This window comes from Fundulus heteroclitus, chromosome 3 (assembly GCF_011125445.2).
Source record: "Fundulus heteroclitus isolate FHET01 chromosome 3, MU-UCD_Fhet_4.1, whole genome shotgun sequence".
Classification (NCBI taxonomy): Eukaryota; Metazoa; Chordata; class Actinopteri; order Cyprinodontiformes; family Fundulidae; genus Fundulus; species Fundulus heteroclitus.
Genome location: NC_046363.1, coordinates 16,148,705 through 16,165,110, shown reverse-complemented (window position 1 = coordinate 16,165,110; position 16,406 = coordinate 16,148,705). Strand labels below are relative to the sequence as shown.

Sequence of the window (16,406 nt, the reverse complement as noted above, 5' to 3'; positions counted from 1 at the left end):
ACCGAATATCCATCCCGCTCTACTACAGACACCGATGGTGACCACAGCGAGCCACGGTGTCTCTCTGAAGGCTGAACGTCTGAACCAGTGACCCGCCCCTCTCCAGCTATGGTTGGCTACCATGTTGCCTTCAGTCGTTGATTTGATTGGTTGAATTGTATGACTGACAAATCAAAGATAGAACGACGGCCACTCCGAGGTAAAAAAAACAAACAACCCGCCTCCAGTCCAGGGCGGGCACTGCTGGCTCAGCGGGCGGGCATGGCCCCCCAATGCCTGCCCACGCCTGGCTTTTTTTGTAACGAGTAACTAAACCAAACATTGAAAATGTATCGGAGTTAAAGTATGCAACTAAGTTCGGAAATATAGTGAAGTAAAAGTAAAAGTTATCAAAAAATTTTATACTCGAGAAAAGTATAAAGTACTCCAAAATATACTTAAGTACAGTAGTGAAGTATTTTTACTTCGTTACTATACAATACTGATAACAACCATGCGACATTTTAAGTTAAACTGATATCTTCTCTCTTCCCTATTCTGATCTGAGTTTGAACCTCAGCAAACAATCTCCATTATGTTTAGATGTCCAAACGCACTCAGTTGCTGCTCTGTGATTGGCTGATTTGCCATTTTAAATAGCAGTTGAACAAATGTACCTAGTAAAGTGTCCAGTGATTGCATAGGTAAATAAACAACACTTTTTTCACTTTGTTATTGATTTAGCTTTTTCTTTCATCTAACTATTTATTTTTTACTGCAATTTACAAGCTGTATGCAACGAAATTTCGTTCTGTGCGCACTCTGTGCATACAAAATGACAAATAAAGTTGTCTAAGTCTAATCTTTTATGCAGTTATTACACACTTTCCATTTTATGTTATTAGGAGGGATGCCTAATAAGTGCTCTTCTGATCCATTGTATGTTTTCTATCTACAAACATACAGGATAACGAAAGCCTTTTGTCCTTTTCTTTGTTTCCTCGCTGCTGTCCAGACACAATGGCAGTCTCCTGCTGGCGCATTCAGGGAAGTTCTTGTCAGCCAGTCGTCTCATTTTATTCGCAGACCTGGACAAAGGAGTCAAGGTAGACAGGCAGAAATGAACAGTGTGATATCAAGACAAAGTTTACTCAGTTTCAACCAAATGAAGGGACAGAGACCAATCCTTTCAGCGTTTGGTATAAATTCAAGAGCACCTTCCCACATGCAAGATTTTCTTCAACAATCCGGAGATCCCGCTGTCCGATATTGTTTTTGTGCGCAGAGTTGTTTGACTTTGAGAGGGCGGGACTCTGTGGAGAGCGAAATGAACTAGGCGCGGCCAAGCGGAGCCCCATCCATCTATCACACGTGTAGACAAAGGGGGGACTCCACAACACAGAGCTTGGTGCCCCTCTCAAACTTTTTCCACGGACGCACGGGAACGCGCGCACAGCGAACCAGCCCAGGTGAGTTGCCTCCGACCGGGATGCTGCGCTGGCTTTGCCCTCCCTGGAGTGGCTTGGTTTGAGTGCATTTCCAGTGAAAAGTTGCGGCTGTATAGTTGGTGCGTCAGCGCTCCAAACTTGAACACAAAGCGGGAGGGCGAGGGCGAGAGACATAGGGAAATCAAGGCGAGAGGAGCGGTCCCCCTTTTCCTTTGTCTTTGAGGAGTGAACTTGAGGGGATGCTCAGAGACGCATCTTCATAGCGCTCACTTACAGCAAACTTGTGCTGCTTCAGAAAGTGTTACTTCTGGGCTTTATGTGGAGCAGAGATGGTGTAAGGGATAGTGCCGTGTTTTTGTCTCCTGGGGATGTTGCAACACGCAAAACAAAGCCTGTAAGAACTTTGCGAAGGCAAGGACGCTTTACGCGCGCAGAAGAAAAAATAAATACTACGTGACTCATTTCGTTCTTTTAAATAGTTAAACCCTGGCCCGTTAATAGATTTTGTTTATAAAGCTGTGTTCTTGTTTTTGCGAAGTTGGCAGAACGGTGAGGAAATTCTATACGATGCAATCAGGTGTAAAGTCTGCAAAAAAAAAAAAAAAACAAGCCAGTGAGTCTCAATCAAACTTTTCCAACCTCCTATATATATTTTTTTAAAATGCCAAGAAAGATGTTACCAGATCAAATCAAAACAAAAGCGCACGTAGGATCTTTAAGAAAGTTGTTGCGGTGCGTTGAAAACAGATCAACAGGTATAAGTCGCTGCAGCGCGTCTTTGTTACTGTAAAGGCTCCTTTGTTCTCAGCCCCATACAAAGAAGAGCGACAGAAAAGAGGGCAAATCCGCCAGGAAATGTCCTGTTTGATCTCCTCAAAGTTATTCGGTGGGCTATTTCTCCAGTGTTGATATTTCACTTTAGATTACCACAGATGATTCTAACAATTTCTTTTGCATCTTCAACCTAATGCTCACCAACATGACTTGTTAAGAGGACCAGAACACAGCAAGACGCAGTTAAGATGATTTGAAGAAAAAGAAAAAAAAAAATCCAAATACAAAAAGGAAATAAGGAAAAAAAGTATGTTAATATTGAATGGTTGTTTGTTTGAGGTTGGTACATTCCTCTGTGCATTTGTTATTCTAAACCGTCTGTTATGAACAATAGATGTTCGTTAATGGTTAATGGAGTGTGTTGAAGAGATAAAAAGCTGATTTCACCAGATAACTCACTTAAACTTGTTTAACAATTTTGTTGTTTGAACAGTAAAGTTGCTGTATTTATAGCAGTTCTTTACGGCTGAAACAATGCACGGCATGGTCCTGTAGAGTTGCACGGTTCTTTACAATAAAATTTACCGTGTTCTTAGAATCTCTGTACTATATAGTTGTTTTAAGTTGCAATGCTGTAGATTTAAAATATATTCTGGAAAAACTCTTAAACTACTGGACTTTAAATTACAGTCATCATTGCTAAACTGGGGACAAAAGCTAGTTTTCCATATTCAAATAAAATAGGCTAAATGTTATTTTTGTTTGATTATTGTTGTTATTCTTAATTTTTTCATTTTACATGAGTCTCAAATAAATTCTACTGGAAAATTAAAACAAAGAGCTATTCGATAATTATTGCCAGTGGGTTAGTTTACAGTGTACAGAGCAAAACTTAGATTTAGCTGCTGCAGTGCCCTTAATCTGTTTCTCAATTTTTCTCTGTCCTCAGGTGGAATTTTAACACAGATTATGGAGCAAGACATTTCCTGTGGAAGGTGGAAGAAAATAGCCGAAAAATTATGCAAAAACGACATGAAGATGGCACAGGATCACCCACAGGATGACTTTTTAAGACGGAGAGGAGGATTAAGAGACTATGCAGCTTCTTTTGGGGGAGAAGGTAAAGACTTATCTCATGTTGGATTTAAACTTCTGCAACAGCGGTGCCAGTTGGATTGCGTTTTAGGGCACACTTGGAAATCCAGAACTCATGGAGATACTTTTAAGGATTATAAGAATTCACAATAAATCTCTCCGCAAGAGGCGTCTTGGGCCAGAGTCTCTGGGATAGCAGGATATTGCATTTCTGATCCTTCTCGGCCTTCTGCACGGGTAGGTGATATTACTTTTGAGTCGGTTCTGGCACTTGCCCAGCTGCTTGTTCCCTGTCTTGTAGAGCTGTCAACCCAACACACGCACAAATAAACAAATGGGAATAAGCTTCCTTTCACCTGTAATAGTGAGCAGAAAAACAAAAGTGACCATTCTGATATCGCTAAACAATGAGACCGTCATGAACAAATTTTAATCACACACATTGTAATTTTCTGATTACAAACGTAGCATTAGCTTCTCAGAGGCATGTCATTCCACGTCCAACACAGTTCACGTTCTACCTAGAGACAAAGATAACTGAAGCAATTTAAGCAAATCTGATATTTGAAAAAAAATATGTCAGTACATGGAACTTTTTTTATTTGTACAGAAGAACAGTTGAAGTACACATTAAAATGTCAGATTCTAAAGTAGACACAGTTCAGAATGTGGTTCTCATGAAATGATAACCTTCAGTAAAAACATTGTGTTTTCGTGGTATTGTATTGTATTCACACCTAAACATAAAAAATAAGTATTCATACCTCTGCAAAATTCTATCTATCTATCTATCTATCTATCTATCTATCTATCTATCTATCTATCTATCTATCTATCTATCTATCTATCTATCTATCTATCTATCTATCTATCTATCTATATATATATATATATATATAAATAGACATATAGTGAATAAATGGTTCCATAGAAGGCATATAGTCATTGCTATTAACATGTAAATACATTTCCTTGAGCAAGTTTGACTCTTCATAGAGTATAGTAAGCATAATAATCTCATATTGGCGGGTTAATTAGTCGAGCTGCCTGCTCCAGCAGCCAACCTGAAGTCAGCTGCTTAACAGAGATCCTGCTCCATAGGTGGACAACTGCTCATTCAAAAAAGTGTTACCTTGATCTCAGCAAGGATGTCTCTGTTTTGAGGGACCAGAAATAGTTTTCCCTTACAGCCAAATCTGACTTTGTTGTTCGTGAAAAGCATTGCATCTTTTTTTCAGCCAGCTCCCCTGTCCTGTGTGTGTTCAATTACTTTAATTAATTTTTCAATTATGCTGGAATATCAGCGGATTGTTTGCAATTTTGCAACAATTATATGAAATACAATTTGGTCTGTGATTACTTTATGTTGGCCATGGGCTTGTTACCCTTATACCAAGGTTTCTCAGAAGTTCAAAACTGCTAAAGTTTTCCTATTCCTGTCATTTAAAGTCCTTTTTATTAAGATCCCAGAGAAAGTGCTGGATTGATTTCAGTTTTTTTTCACAGCTCTTAGGAGCATAGAGAAACACAGGGCTGCCCCTTTCCCATCTGTTGCTGAGCACTGCTGGTCAACTGGCAGAAAAAAAGCCTTCTGTATTTTTTACTTCGCTTACAAGACAGAGGAACTTTCTGTTCGACAAACCAAAGGTCAGCCATGGTGTGGAAACTGAAGGACCTCTATCCACTATGCTTATAGGGTAATGGCCAGAGCAGATATCCTGATTTATGGCAACTTGTTGTTCTCGGGTGACTATAAAGCTTTACATGTCGGAAAGATATATACTGTGTATTGTGTATTCTATATTTTGCTTAATTGTTTGCAGTAACATACAAATATCAGAAAATAAATATTAATGATTACATTATTATAACTGTAATAATTAATATGTTTTACTGTTTTAACAGCAGTAGGAATAATTGTTGCCTTTTCTGTTCTATAAAAAGAAGTTAGAGGATGTTAAACATTTTTATTTTAAAAATCTAGTGGTAATGCCACAAAACCAAGATATTTTGACACAATGTTGAGAATCTGATTTTGGCTCTTGCTTATTTCATCCTAAAGCCAATGATTTAGTTCCATGAGGGGCGAGGCAAGAGCAAATACACCTCATAATCTTCCACTATATGCTTACATCATACTTGTGTCTGTTGTGGAACCAAGCAGCTTGCTAAAGAGGCATGACTTCATGCGAGTGTGAGGGAAGGGGAGAGTGAGATTCATCCCTTTCTCTCACTCCGTCCTTGGAGGTCTTTATCAATGATGTCATTGGGAGCCAATTACAGCTTACAAACAGTCTTGTCATCATTTAAGCTCCGCCCCCCCAGCCAGCTTCTTGAGCATGGCAGCCCACATGGTCCTGCAGCATCACATTTTCACCATGCATTGCTGTGCGGTGCTGAGGCATTGATACAGTGCGAAGCACAATCTGTGGCAAAGGACTTGGATGTGAATCTGCCGCGATTATCTGTTAGCTCAGAGATTAGTTCCTCATTACGGCAAGCAAACAGTACAGAAGGGAAAACTACAGGAGTTTGTGGGGAGGATATTCGTTCTCACAATGATTTAATGATTTTAAAATAAACACCAGACATGGATGAATGTAAGAAAGCTAAAGAAAAAGAAAAAGAAGAAAGAAAAATCACCAAACAACACAGACATTCTGTGTTTTGTAATTGTTTGATTATCCATGGAGAGGGTTACCTTAGAGCAGGTTCCAATATGCAATTGTTTTTAGGGAGTTTGTCCTGTTGCTGGTTCGAGCCCCTGCTCTGACTGTCTCAATCATTATGTTCTTGGGCAAGACACTTCACATGCGTTGCCTGTGGGCGGTGGTCAGAGGGCCCGGTGGCACCGATGTATGGCAGCCTCACTTCTGTCAGCCTGCTCCAGGGCAGCTGTGGCTACTAACATAGCTCACCACCGTCAGGGTGTGAACATGTGAAGCCCACCAAAGTGGAGCGCTGTACAAGTACAAGCCATTTACCATTTTGCCTCTGTCGGATTGTAACAGTGCCTTCTAAAACTACTCGTGCCCCTTGAATTATTTTGAAATGTTCATGTTAGAACCACATGTTTCAGTGTATTTTATTGGGATTTGGTTTAATACCAATGTAGTGCTTAATTGTTACGTGGAAGCAAAACAATACATGGTTTTCTTAATGATTTCCAACAACAAAAGGGTGGCATGGGCTTTTTAACCCTTGCTTTAAACCAGTGTTTCTCAACCTCATGTTTTAGGTGTTTCCCTTTTGACACATACCTGAATTATATGAAAAGGTGAATAATAGGATGAAGGAAATGCTATAATTTCAATCAGGTGTAGTATAGCAGAAAGACTGTGAGTCATGAGCATCAGGGGATTGAAAACCACTGACCTAAATCATTTCACAGTAGCCTGGTTGTGTTGTTTACTAACTAGAAGGTGAACTTTCACCCTGTTCTCAAGACGTTTGTGGCCTGTAACAGGCTTTCTTACAGCATTTCCCACTATTCAACTATTAAACAGCTTTCCTATCCCTGCTGAAGAAAAGCATCCCAACAGCATGATGCTGCCCTCATCATGTTTCGCCATCATCATGTTTCGCAGTCAGATGTGTCATGCTTGAGATATTCACTGAAGTTCAAAATTTTCTAACAACCTTCTTTGACCTTTAAAGAACAAATGTATTTATTAGGAAATTACATACACATTGACTTCTCATATTTAAATACAGTTTTATTATTATTACAATTTTGATTATCTATATCTATACGTTGCCACTGTTGGTTTAAAATCAAACGATGCACTCTCTTGTACAGCAAGTGGGATGATGTACAGAGTGATGTTTACCTGCGTCCTGCTGCTTTTGAGCCACAGAGCAGGTTATGGTCTGGAAATGACTGAACTAGAGGGAAACCAGGTCGGTGAACTCTGTGACACACAGGTGAGACAGTTTTAGGTCAGAGAAAGAGCGAGAGTCCACATGAGTCATGATGTTCATTAACTGGTAGCACAAGTTTAGATACAGTCACAGAAGTGTGGTCTCTCCTGAATGTGATGTCTCCATCTGTCATGTGGTTTGATTTTGTTTCCAGAATGAAGGTGAGTTTAAAGGTAGAGTCAGTGTTTTTTTCCAGAAGTTTCCCAAGTCCTTTTCTGAATAACTGCGCATGCGCCAGACCGTAGACCTGCTCCTCCAGTCCTCAGGGAGATTGTGTGAAAAAAATCTCCCAAATTCACTCTGATCTTATTTCTTTCTACTGAGGCCTTCCTCTGCTTCTCATAAACTTGTGCGCGGTTTGCTTCTTGCGACTCTCAGCCATTTTCAAAGTATGCAGTGAGAGCAGCGATGCGAGTGGCAGTGACTGGTCAGAGTTTTTACTGGCCTGCAGCTTTCACAGAGATATATTTTTTAACCTCCTTTTTTTAATACATAATGTATTCACTGCCGTCAGGATGGAAAGACGATTTTACCCACTATAACAAAAAATTTTTCTGAACAGGATTACCGACTTGAAATGGGTTCGCTTGGCTGGGGCATTCTTCACAAGTGTGAAAATGTGTATAACTTGCTTTCTGTTCCTTCCAGGTTTGGATAAGCATAAAACCATGAACAAAAATGCTTTTCTGTTTCATCTACCTTTACAGTTGAGGTCAACAATTTAACCGTCAGCATTGGTAATTTTAGATAGGTCAATGAGAACCTTACAAGCACACTCATCACTTTTTTGTCTTCATCTATCACTCTCTATTATCTTGAGCTGTATGATATATGGAATTTAAATCATCGTTTTAACACCAACGTATGCAGTAATGTAATCACAAATGGCCACATCAGCTGTAATGCATTCACTGTGCAACTCAATAACATGTTCAGCCAGTCAGGGGAACCTAATGCCAAAACCTGATAGACATTTTCTGACTGAAATGCTAAGGTGTACACCGAAAGGGCAGGCTGTGATGTTGGGAAAGAAAGACAAGAGAGAGGAAAATTCGTTAGTTGCAATTGTAGCCGATGCAATATTCAATAATAGTCACAACTCATCTTTTCCAAAACTGTGCAACCCACTGTTTCCCATTTCTTCTGTACAGTCTGTGTATCTTTGCTATTTTTAAATCTTTGCTAAATATTTATACTTGTGTACATTGACTGAATAGATTTACATATCCTGGGAGAACTGTTATATTAAGGGCTAAAGCTATTGAAGATTTTGGCAACTGATCTATGAATAATTCTTTTACTATTTGAAACATGCATTCACAAGGCAGATCCATTTAATTGACGCCCCAGATTTAAATAAAACTGTCAAAGCTTTGCTTTGCCTAGACTTTTCCTCTACCCAAAGAGCACACTCTCACCGCATGCAAAATCTATATCTACCATGTATAGATAGCTCAGTAACCATTAAAGTTAGCTCAGTATTTTTTTTTATATCAAAACTAATTTCTGGACAATTCCTTATTTTATCTTGGTGCTAAATACTTTTATCCAGAGTTGAGTTGCCTCACTTCGACAGCCCTCCTCTTTGCAATACAAAACCTTTTGAGTTTGTTCTTTCAAAAATGTTTCTTTGATCCGTCAAATCTATTAAAATTGATTTGAAGTAAGGCAAGTTCCTGATAGCTATTTTAAGCTAGAAATGCAGAAGTCCACCAGCTTATTATTCCCTTATAAAAACAGATCAGCATCATTAAAACAGGAACTCATTTATTCTCAAACACTGGTGAAAACTTCAGATACTCATAGCCACCAGACAGTTTAAACCTTGGTGTACACTATTGTCAGTCCACATCTAATGTCCTTCAACAAACTGCTAGAAACTTTAAGATCAGTAGAACTTTACAGAACTAGTAACTAGTTCTTACCTTGCCACTCTGTCAACGTTTGCCTAGTTTACTGGTCAGAAAGCTATCAGGTTCATTCTTTCCGCTCAGTTGGTCCATCTTATGGGTGCTGCAGCATGCATTTACTTGCATTTATGCATGGACTAGTTGTTATTTCTACTTTATCAACCAATAAAATGACAATTTATTCTAGCTGAGCTCCAGTCTACTTCAGTGTTTAAACACGCAACCTTTCCTTAGTGTTACAACATGCTTATTAAATTCTTACTTTTTTTCCCTCCCGTCTGGTAGGCAATGTTTGATGCTCTGATGCCTGTGCTGACATATGGCCAAATGCATTTTAAGTTGGAGCTTTAAAACGTACCACCTGCCCAAAGAGAATTTGGTCTGGCAGTATGAAGCATTGCAAAAAATAAATAAAAACAAACAAACAAAACTAAGTACCGTGGTTAAGATTAGCAAGTTGTCGAAACCTGGAGCATTAAAAAGCTAATTTCCCCTCACAGCTGAATTTACGTTGATGGTCTTTTTGTGAAGTCAAAAGGAGCATCAAGTGAGTAATCCAAGACAGCACACTGTGGATACAGTACAGTGAATTACAGTGCAGTAAAACATTAGGCCCACTGTTACTAATCATGACGACAGTTCTAATTCCCTTAGCTGAAGGCGTTTTGTGGTCATCCTGTTGCAAACTATCAAAGCTTAGTTTTACCGCTTGCTGCCTGCAGCCATGAAATAAGTTCCTTTTCTCTTCTGGAATGCTAATATTTACCAGCACTAGGGGACAGGAATAAATTATTCCTTTAGTCTGAGAATTTGATGGAGATGAGGCAGTTATATAGAAGGTTAACAAAAGAGACGTGGACTTAAAGAAATGATAAAGATGTAGATTGAGAGCAAAAAAACTGTAGCAAGACAGAGAGAGAGAGAGAGAGAGAGATATGGAAGATGAATCAAGCAGATATTAGGCATTTTGCTGCACGTTATATCAGCCTTTCTTCCATTTACACGATTTTTCTCCCCAGGACTTTGGTGAGAAAGGCATTCGCAAGTGGAAAAGTCATTTTATTTTTCAGTTTGAGACACACAGAAGACAGATAACCGGAGGGCTTTTCTCAGATTGGTACATTTGAAGCTATGAGCTCAGGATCGCCGTGAGGTAATATTGGAAAAATAATAACCGTACCGATGTATTTTACAGCTTTAAAATGAACACTGCTCAGGCTCAAAGTGTGACCTTTTGAGAGTTTCTGGCCTAGTTCTACATACCCAAAGTATGCACTAGAGGGAAATGACAGAAGGTGTGAAAAAGGACTGAGCAATATCCAAATAAAACACTTTTATGGCTTTTAAAAAATTCTGACAAAGTTGATGGATAGATGCATTTAGATGCGTTTAGCTTTTGGATCCCAGAACCAAAAGATCATTAATACTACTTAATTATTGGGTGTTCTGCTTCATATATGCCTGTGGCATATTTGCCCTCTGGGTATCTATTGAGGGCAAAACCAAACTGCTTGCACCACTGAAGTGCGTGACAAATCAGTGGGGGAAATGCAAAAAGGCGTGAGCCAGATCAAAAATGCACCGGATGACATTCAGCTGACGCATGACGCAGCATGTCTAAGATGCCTCTGAAGATTTTACCTTCTACTAAGCTTTCATCCTGTCCCAGGTATAGATACAGGGACACAGTTTCCAATAACAGCTTCAGCCAGTTGCCTATCTGTCCCTTACAGATCAGCCCATTACCGCCATAAACGCACAGCATGTCGCTGTCTGGGGATGGACTCGTAATCCCTCCAAAGACCCGGGTTTTTATCACAACCAAATCTGCTTCACACACACAGGCAAGGCATGCATCAAACCGGCACGGGCACACAAAGACACACAGACTCATGACAACAAGCTTGGCTGTTAGAAACACAGACATATATGTAAAGACGGGGATTTTGTCACAGACAAATCTGTTGCCGTCTGGTGGTTAAGAGATTATGAGGCCGTGATTTTGGAGGTGCAAACTAGCACGGGGTGTTATTAACGGATGAATACTGGGTGGCTTTCTGAAGTCAAGGTTGTATTAGGTCATATCATTAAAGGTGTACCCTAATGCTGTAATGGATGGTGGCGTAATAACGTCAGGAAAATAAAGCCAATCATTGTGTTGTTGTTTATAAACTACACATTTTTTTTGTAATATTTAGATTTTTCTGATTATCATTCACAACACCTACTCAGTAAAAAAGAAAATCAATAATCACATACTTTTCTAATGGTTTAAAATACTTTCTAACTGTATCAGGCTACACTGACAACAAGGTGTGAAAGTTGTTACTGTTTGAGTAAGACTTAAAGCAGATAACAGGAAGGCTTAATATATAGCAGAAAGGTTCCTCTGATAAATCAAGGTTTTTAATCTCGTAATGAACTAGAATTGGAAATGCCACATTTAAAAAAAAAAAAAAAATGTAAAGTCCTTATTCTCAGTTGTTTTAGACTGGCTGTTCTCTCACTTGGTGAATGTCGCCTTTTCTTCTACCGTTCTCTCTTGGAGGAAGCCAAAAAAAATTCTTGATGCAATTTAAAAAAAAAAAAGGCAGTATCAAAAGACTAGAGCTCGTTGCCAAAATGTTAGTTTGGTGAAACCCAACTGAAAACTATTCTGGAGTTTCCTCAGATTTCTTTTGTTGCAGTTTGTAAAAGTTGCCTGTAATCAGCAACAAACTGATCTTGGAGGATTTGCTTCAGAATGAGACAAACCTCTTAAAAGTTTAAAAGAAAAAAAGAACAGGGTAGAATTAGGCTTCTTTTTTCTTTGCATGTGAAACTTTAATTGATGGAAAGGTGACAAATTCTTCCGTAAAGTTTTGTGTCTACTCTAACTACACATTGTATCTCTTTTTATATCATAGGAATATGTGCCAAAAAGCTCGAAATATCTAATGAAATTATATAGAAAGTATCTGACACTATATTTAAAAGTGTACTGTACTTAAGCAACTAAGGAGGTACTATCATTGATGGTTAAAGTATGTGAAAATAATAGTTAGACATTAGAGTTATTGTTAATATTGCTACAGTGACGGACCAAAAACTCTCAACACCATCTTAGAAGAATGGGATCCATTGTAAGCTTTTTCAAACTTTTCCAAACTAATTTAAAAAAGTCATAAATTGTAAAAATGTATATTCTCACAAGCGTAGCCGTGCAGATTGAAATATTGCATTGAAAATCAGAGAGCCTGTTGTTGGAGCATGTAACCGGATTGTATCACTGCTCTTCTCCTCACAGAGTTATCCTTCTAACTAAAAAAAACGTACATCACTTTGGTATGCAGACATATCAAGTCTCACGGAGTGTGGAGATGAGTTTTTGAAGTCACAGCCTGTGCTGGAGTTAAAGGTTACCTTTACAACTTTCAGGTTTTATTCTTAAAAATGCTTACATTGCAAAGTAGGGCTGTTTATTCTTCAATTTTATGAATAATTCAGGAAGAGAAGGCGATGTGACAAGACAGGTGCGGGCTTTATCCTTTACTATCCTGCTTTAAAAAAAAAAGATCCTCTGTAAATGTGTGTCACCTTTCCTCGCTCCCTGGCAGAAAATCCTTCAAACAGCCGGAGAGTATTGTTTCTCTAACCCGTCTCAGCCCTCACTCACAATGCAGTTCAGTGCAACCACAGAATAAGAGTCGTGTCTGCAAAATATATTAAATTTTTTAAATACAGCAAAGCCTCCTGATCTGTTTAAAACTATTATTCCTTTAATTTCCTTTGTATGTTTTGACAGCATTTATGTTCATATTTAATTAAAAAGCAGCAACTAATTGCAGGAATTGTTCAACTATTCCATGAAGGAATGAGAATGCCTAGAATTTTAATAGAGAACCATAAATGTATGTGTGCTAATAGAGGCCATACTTTGAGTCCATTGGCATAAAAGTTACACTTGAGATTCTTTGCTTTAATTGGCTCAGCTTTTAGTTATCTTTGTCTTCTGTAAAGAAATAATATTAAGCCAAGCAGATTACTTCCAAAAATAACTTGTGATTTGTCCTAAACTTGACACTGTACTGCTGAAATCTGTGTAGCAAAGCTCACACACATCAATGTGAGCTTGAATCTATTTAACTGTCTCGTTACAGGTCACTCCGAATAGCCTTGTAGCACCATAGGGTTAGTCAAAGCAAATTTTTCTCCACACTACTGGTGGACTGGGATCTGACAATCTATCACAACCCTTTTTTCATTTTTAATGCAAATGTTTGTGTTGATTTAAAAAGACAATTCAATCCTGATTAATACACAGAGACACCTCATTTTTGAGGTGTGATCAATGTAGCAGTCCACATTTATATTAAAATCACAAAACCATCATTACTACTTACTGAACTTGAAGGCACTTTGTCCTGATTTGCTTAAACTAGCTATTATTATGTGGTTTATGTGTTTGCTAAGGTCCTTGTTGGTAGTTGCAGCACAAGGCACAGTACTTCATGGTCTCACACCTTTATGTTTAACTTCTAATACATTTAATGTGGTCTGATGGAAATATTGAGATTAGTTTGATGTGGTACTGCTTGGTGATGCAGTGGTAAACACTGTTGCCTTGCAAAACGAAGAACCTGGGTTTGACTCCAGGTATGGGCTCTTTCTTCTTTGGCTTTGCATGTTCTGCCAATGTTCTCCCCGGGGTCTCTGACTTCCCTACTACAGAAACCTGACTTGTAGGGTTATTTAATTTTTCTAAGTTGCCCTTAGAACTCCCTTCAGGAACTCCTTGAGATCACCAGGGAGGAGCTGGGTAGGAGGTCAATGCCTGGGGTTTCCTCCGGGATCTATTTCTTCCTAAACTGTTGAAAGTTAAAGGCAATGAATGAGTGCAGAGAGACCACAAATATTTTGTGTTGTCTTTCGCTCTGTTTTAGTACAGTTATTAAAAATTTTGGTCACTGAGGAACCTTTTTTTTAATTTTTTAATTTTTATTTTTATTTTGCAGATGCTTAAGTAGATACAATTACCCCATTTAGACTACCCTTTTTTAACCGAGCCGAGACCAGTCCGAGCTCGGTAACTGAGATAACTCTCGAGTGTAAATGGTCAGCAGACTGAACTGAACCGAGCTAGACATAACCGGACCGCGCTAAATGCAGACCAATTCCAGGTGTGGTCTCGGCTTGTTTTTTTTTTATCCCGGTTATCTGATAACAAAGAGTGCATGAGCAGACCGCGTCATCCCCTTACAGTCAGCTGACTGTCTGCAGTTTTTCCGGCGTGTCTGGCTGCACGTCCCGATTCACACTCCATTGAGACAAATTTCAGAAATTCATAAAAATACTAGCTTCCTTACCGTGACACACGGTTTCCAGAGATGATTCTGCTTAGCAGTGTGATGAACCTCAGTGTTTGTCGTTGTTTCCTGCGTCTGTAAATCCTTATTAGACGTTTGTTTGTCTTATCCACGTCCCAAAAGCCGACTCTGTCCAACCATAACTTCCTGAATGTTACGGGTGCCGCCGTTTTGATTTGCTGCTTCCGCCTTCAAACCCAGAGAGCAGTAGTACCGCAGATCGCCACTAGGAGGCGAGGAGCAACCAAGGAACCGGGATAGCGGGGTGTGTAAACGGTCGTCTCGGCTTGGTTAACTGATCCAAGCTCGGACTGGTCTCGGCTCGGATCGGTTTAACAAGGGTAGTGTAAATGGGGCTAATGTCAATGTGCTTCTTCGCTAGCGGAATTCAGATGAATTAAGATGTTAACAAAATCAAGCAGCCCCAGACGACCTTTGAATTGTGGCTCACAAATGAGTCTCAGCCCAGTTTCAAATTATGTCAATGTGTTTGATATTTCTTTTTGAGCATTAACTATTCATGATAGACATGTAAATTATATCTGCTGCCATAATCATTTTGCTGATGATATGCTGCATGACGGTGTAGAACTACATGGAATACAAAATCTTTACTTTAAATTACCATTTGTAGATAAAAGTATCAAGTACAGTGTGTAAAGTTTAGTAAATATACGAGCATGACATATATATATATATATATATATATATATATATATATATATATATATATATATATATATATATATATGTATAGTAAATGTTGAACTTTGGATTTCTTGTAAGCAGTTCATGCCTTGGAGTGCCATCCATAATTTGATATGAGAATATCTGCCGACATGATTTTCCACCGCATGCTGAGGCATAATCTGAGGGGCCAGAAATAGGTTGAATGAGCCCAAGCGAATGTCTTGCCCTAATAATGTAGTTATGTATTTCCAAGTTGGATGCAGCCTGCATGATAGACTCAGGTGGATCCATGGCCAATTTATTGTGAAACACAGCACCACACACAACTGTCAGCTTGTTGTTTCTGCCAGCAGTCATCAGTCACTTATATGAGATTGTCCCATTTGTGTAAGGTACAAAAATATCCTCATTTATGCTTCAAGTCAATACTTGCAGAGACAATATGAATAATTCAGGTCAGAGAAAGGGTGTTTTGGTCACCTCTTGGGAAAGTGACTGAATAAGGCCACGTCATGCCCTGCTTTAATCATTATACATCATATAAAAATCCGTCAGCTCTTAGGTATTTTTTGCTGTGCTGTTTTGCCAACGAGTGAACCAATGTCAAATTCCTGCTACTTGGAAACGTCCTTGCTTTGTAAAATTAGACTCGGAGTCAAACTTAGACGAGCGTGTGGGTGTAACAGACACACTGGTAAGCACGAAAATGATCCCCCAAAACATATACACACAATTGCTCTGCAAGCACAGTATTTAGAATACAGCCTGTGGCAATGTTACCAACATCCAACCTTAAAACCACATTTTCCTACAAGGACCCATCCTGGAAACTTGAATAGTATTCAGGGAGCCATTCCTTCTCAGGTTTTCTGGTTGAGGCTTTATTTCTAACTGAGAAATGAGCTGAGTAAGCATGAATCATGCTTTTAATAATGCATTAAGCAGCCATCCTCCACGCTTTGACTTACAAGTGGTGTTAACTTCCAGATAGCTGTTACAGGTTAGAACTCCTTAGCTGTAAATCAGTAAACACTATGTCTGTTATATGGAATTTTAGCCATGCATCTATCATACAGTGCCTTGCAAAAGTATTCAACCTCCACGGCATTCAACAAATGTCTGGGCCAGAGGTTCACCTTTGAGCAGAACAGAGACACTAAGCAGTGTTTAATAAAGCAACACTATACAGCCAGATCTGTCATGGAATGGATGTGGACAAAAGCATATCACGTGTCGGGATTCCC

At 39.0% G+C, this 16,406-nt stretch overlaps 1 long non-coding RNA gene across 3 annotated transcripts in view; it reads left to right on the top strand.

The window, feature by feature from the left end:
* The first annotated feature begins 805 nt into the window (after positions 1-805).
* The window catches only part of LOC118560077, a 168,186-nt gene continuing 152,585 nt past the window's right edge, over positions 806-16,406 (top strand). Inside the window, exons 1-2 of one of the 3 annotated variants that reach the window (XR_004929055.1) lie at positions 806-1,448; positions 3,151-3,533. This is a non-coding gene — a long non-coding RNA (uncharacterized LOC118560077). The remainder of the gene's footprint in view (positions 1,449-3,150; positions 3,534-16,406) is intronic. The other 2 variants (XR_004929053.1, XR_004929054.1) reach the window with 2 other exon arrangements.